This window comes from Bidens hawaiensis, unplaced genomic scaffold, assembly GCF_021521415.1.
Source record: "Bidens hawaiensis isolate Kalapana, Puna unplaced genomic scaffold, B.hawaiensis_p1.1 tig00040756_1, whole genome shotgun sequence".
In the NCBI taxonomy this organism is placed as follows: Eukaryota; Viridiplantae; Streptophyta; class Magnoliopsida; order Asterales; family Asteraceae; genus Bidens; species Bidens hawaiensis.
Genome location: NW_027497215.1, coordinates 148,270 through 153,770, shown reverse-complemented (window position 1 = coordinate 153,770; position 5,501 = coordinate 148,270). Strand labels below are relative to the sequence as shown.

The 5,501-nt window shown below is 36.7% G+C and overlaps 1 pseudogene; it reads left to right on the top strand.

The window, feature by feature from the left end:
* The first annotated feature begins 3,208 nt into the window (after positions 1-3,208).
* Positions 3,209-4,516, top strand: LOC143592425 (abscisic acid receptor PYR1-like; annotated as a pseudogene).
* Positions 4,517-5,501: the final 985 nt, after the last annotated feature.

The following is a 5,501-nucleotide window of genomic DNA, read 5'->3' as shown; positions in this document are numbered from 1 at the left end:
ATTTACTAACAAAATCTTAAAAGCGTTTTCGGAGTATGTTATCTCCCCCAAGTGAAAAGCGTTTTTAAAACATTTTAAAGGGGTAAGTGAAACTCACTGTTTGCGAAGAATTCCCAAAATAAATCACCAATTGATGCGCGTCACAGAAAACTCTCTCTAGCGTTCTTCCTAGCATCTTAATCTTCAATCAAACTTGAACAATCTTGATTGTATGTGTGTGTATGAGGGCTGATCGCAATGAGGGGGGCAAGGGGGGCTGCCGATCGGGTTTTGGGAATGGGGTAGAGGTTAGGGTTTGGTGATTATTATTAATAATAATAATATAATACACTTTGGTCCCTTAACTTTCAAATGTTACTTTTCTAGCTTAATTAACTAGTTCTAGCACATTAAGTTAATGTTTATAAAAATGTTATCACATAACACATAAGTCTAACACATAATTATCACATAATTATTGTTTTGACGTTTTTCGTTTATTCACCAATTGTTTGCGTCAACTCGTTTGCGTTTCGGTGCAATTCCCGAAAGACTACACATGTAGTAAGTGTTAAGCGTCATTTAAACCCTAGTTTAAATGTAATGAGGTGTGCGTTATAGATTCAGTGATCTTTAAGTTTAAATTGACGGAGTTGAGTTAACGGAGTTAACCTGAAATTGACAATTGTCACATTTTCACTGACATTTAATGCAAACATGTGTAAGATAGTTTTTGGTATTATTCATCACAATGTAACTACGTGTTGATGGATATTGATATGTTGAGTTTGAATAAATTGGTTTTGAATAAAAAGAAATTAATGTATGAATAAATTGTATTTGTGTAAGATAAAATTTTCGTGTGTAGGTTATATGTTTTTCGTGTGTAGGTTAAATGTTTTCGTGTGCATGTGTATTTTATTGATGATGAATTTTGTATGTTGGTTAAATGTTTTTCGTGTGTAGGTTATATGCTGTCTTATTCTTAGAACAAGTGTAGATTATACGTTTTTGTGTAGGTTGTATGTTTTTTGTTGATATCTAATGCAAATACATGTAAAATAGTTTTTTGGTATTATTCATCATAATGTAAGTATGTGTTGATGGATATTAATATATAGAGTTGGAAGAAATTAGTTTTGAATAGGAAGAAATTTTAATATATGAATAAATTATACTTGTGTAGGATAAAAATTTTAAAAACAAAAAGTAAGTTATAAAAATAAATGAGTTATTTATATTTTATAATTATAATAATTTAATTAGTTATGTTAATTAAATAGATAAGTTTTATGGTTTATTATTTATATTAATTGAAGAAAGATAATAATTAATATTTTCTTTAATTAGCTTTAAGCATTTAAAACTTAAAACAAAACTTGTGGTTCATATTCATTTCTCACATTTCTTGCAATAATATAATTTCTCTCTTGAACCATCCCCTATATATATATATATATATATATATATATATATATATATATATATATATATATATATATATATAATGTTTTTCCTTTTAGCACAACAAACAATCACACGAATAATCATCTAGTGACGCCTCTCAGTATTACAAGAATAATTACCAATGTTTAAGCTCGCGCTCTTCTTTTGCTCAATGATTAGACCTTGATCTTCTCATCAATTAGATGTTTGAAGGATGCTTAAGATTAAGAGAGATATTCTATGTTGTGTATGTATATGCTGTAGAGCGAAGAGGTGAGGAATAAGGGGGTGTTTGTTTTTTCTTCAAACATCTTCAAGGGAGCTAATGTCTGCAGGCGCGCAGACATTACCCTTGAAGACTGTTTGTTTTTTTTCTTAAAACAGATCTGAAGTTATCTTCTTTCATCTTAAAAGAAAAGCAAGGAAATCTTGCTTAAAACATCTTCACAAAAAAACCCTACTCTTCTCCCTTTGCAGCCACCCTCTCATCCACTGCTCCTACCACCGTCCGCCAACACCACCACCCACCGTACGCCGCCACCACCACCCCCGTACCCCGCCGCCACCGTCCACCACCATCCACCGCCACCACCACCGTCCACCACCCACCATCCATCACCACCACCGTCCACCACCCACCATCCATCACCACCACCGTCCGCCACCACCACCACCATCCATCACCGCCACCACCACCATCCATCACCCACCACCACCACCATCCATCACCGCCACCACCACCACCATCCATCACCGCCACCACCACCGTCCACCACCCACCATCCATCACCACCACCGTCCACCACCCACCATCCATCACCACCACCGTCCGCCACCACCACCACCATCCATCACCACCACCGTCCACCACCCACCATCCATCACCACCACCATCCATCACCGCCACCACCACCACCATCCATCACCGCCACCACCACCATCCATCACCCACCACCACCACCATCCATCACCACCACAGTCCACCACCAACCAAAACCATCCATCACCACCACCCATTGTCCACCACCACCATCCACCGCCACTACCCACCGTCCGCCGCCACTACCACCATCCACCACCACCACCTTCCACCACCCACCAAAACCAAATCGGCATGGAAAGCAAAGACTAAAAACTAGATGTAACTTGAATAAATGACTTCTATCTTGTGAGATAAGTTTGACAGTTATGCAGACAGTATCAGCTTATAAAAACAAACAGTCTTATATTTTCAGCTTGCAGATCTTCAGACCACATCTTCAGTTGCAGACATGAAAACAGATGAAATCAGCTTGCAGACAGTTTATGTCTGCAAAAACAAACAGCACCTAAGGCTTTAAAGTCTTTAATTTATAGCCTAACATGTGAAGTGGCTTGTCATTGCTTTCATCTTAGAAGCACAAACAAGTATCTTCAAATCCTTTTTCTTTAATATCTCCGTTGTTATCTCCATCTCTCCTTTTTTAAGTTATCAAAAATGAGAATGAGGCTCTCCCTTGATGTGGGATCTCTCTGAATAAGCCCCCCTTAAAAGTATGCTTAGACTTATATAAAACAAAGTAACACAAGCTAGATTTATACAATTTAATCATAAAATACAACAATTTCTTAATACCATGAACTATGCACTTCTAAATTCAAGAAATGAAGCCTCCCCTCCCTCATCAATAACATTGGTGACAATATACTCCATTTCAACACGAGTTAATAATAAATAGAAGGTAGACTAAACTATTAAAATAAAACGTTCTCCTACCACACCCATCCTCATACTCCATCTATTTTATAAACTACTCATAGTCCTAATCTATCCCCACACAAACCCTTCTCTCTCTCAACATATGGAAGTCAACCCACCACCACAAACCACCACCAACCACCACCTATCACCACCACCAGGTTTGACCGACAACGAGTCAAACCAACTAAAACCTTCTATAACCAACTTCCACTCCTACCATATCACTCCTTCCCAATGCTCCTCAATACTCGCCCAACACATCCATGCGCCAGCCGACATCGTCTGGTCCGTTGTCCGCCGATTCGACAAGCCGCAAACCTACAAACACTTCATTAAAAGCTGTACCGTAAGTGAACACTTCACAATAGCCGTGGGATGCACACGTGATGTTGATGTCATATCTGGATTGCCGGCATCCACTAGCACAGAGCGATTAGACGTGTTGGATGATGAGAACCACGTGCTGGGATTTACCGTCATCGGCGGTGAACACCGGCTTAGGAATTACCATGCGGTCACCACGGTACTATTCTATTGGACTATATTATTATTAGACAGGACTAGTATAACATATGTTACTATTATTATTATTATTATTATTATTATTATTATTATTATCGGTGTGGGCTGATGGGTCCATCTTAGGTTTTTAATTAGGTTTTATTTAATAAACGATCAAGTATTTACCGTTATCTTACAGGTACATGAGTTGATTGCGGTGAAGGATTCTCGTCCAACCACGGTGGTCTTGGAGTCATATGCTGTTGATGTACCGGAGGGAATACGAAGGAGGATACCCGGCTTTTTGCTGATACAGTGGTGAAGCTTAACTTACAGAAGCTGGCGGCTGTCACGGAAGCCATGGCTCATGAAGCAGCCGCCGGCATCAAGGGTCTTAGTCTCAGGTGACATTAATTTCAACAAAAAATGAAATAATGTTTGTCCTTTTATTTTTTTTCATTGAATTAAAAATGTGTGAACGTTTTTGTTTAATGTTTGGAATTTACGAAAAGTCGAAAACACCCTTGGTCTTTAACGGCCGGCTGCCAGCCAGTTTCAATTGTATGCATATTGGGGCGTTTTAGCCAATGGAGTATTTTGTGAGTGTGGTTGTTGTGTGATTCTTCATTTCATTATCTTTTTTTTAAAAGATTGGGTAGTTAGTTATTAGTTACTTGTTGAAGAAAATACTAAAGTTACCTACTAGATTTGGCTTGAAAGTTAAAAACATAAAAGATGATGAAAGTGACAGGATTATTATGTTACCTACTTTTTTTCAGTTTGGACCCTCTATCTTCTTTCATATGCTAGATTTGTAGGTTGTGGTTGTTAAATTTGGTTTGGACAATTGAATATTCGATTAATACAGACAGCGAAGCCACAGATGCCGTATTATATGAGTTCGTGTGTGGCCAATGGAAGAGCGCAAAATCATGACAACAAGTGAGCTAACCAACATCTAAGCAGGGCCGGCCCTGGGATGTGCGAGCCGCACCCCAGCGGGGACACGTAAGTTTTGGGGGTCAAAACTTTTTTATACATATATATATTTGAAATATAAAAGATCTTGAGTCAAACGGCATCGTCAATTGGTCGAATCGTTCGTTAATTTGTGTGTTTAAAAGCCACCAGAAAAATAGGTTCACCGGATAAATTTGCCGGAAAGTCTTGGTGGAGAAATGACAACACGATCAAGTTTCAAGTAATGACAAAATAGCTCAGACTTTTTGTTTCATAATTAAATATATTATTCAATATTTCACCCTTAAAATACTCATCCATTTTAGTTTTGTTTTAGTTATACTTCATCCTTAACTTTTATACATACCATTTAAAATATTTTAAACAATATTAAAAAATTGAGTATATATTAAAATAACTAAATTAATTTTAATAAATTTTGTATTAATAACTCGTATAAGCAATAAGTTTTAGGGTTTCGAAAATTTAGATATTACATTCATATTATATTTTTGTTATATTTATTGTTATAACATTAATAGTCGTTTATAAAAATTAGCTTATATATTTCGTTATTCGTTAAAGCCTAAGAGTCTTTTTATTTCGACTCGGCCAAGGTATTTAAATCCTCGAAGACGGCCTTGCGTCTGAGCGTGGTCCTTTTTTTAAAAAAAGATGTATTGTTGATAACTTTTGTAAAATTATTGCCCTATTATAATATAAAGTTTCACACACTAAACTTAAGTCATGATTAGCCATTCTCATCTTGGTGAGGTGGTAAAATGATTAAGATGTGAAATTGAAGGTTATGGGCTCAAACTCTATAAAACATAAATATTTATTTAGTGGTTAAAAAACAAAAAGTCATGATTAA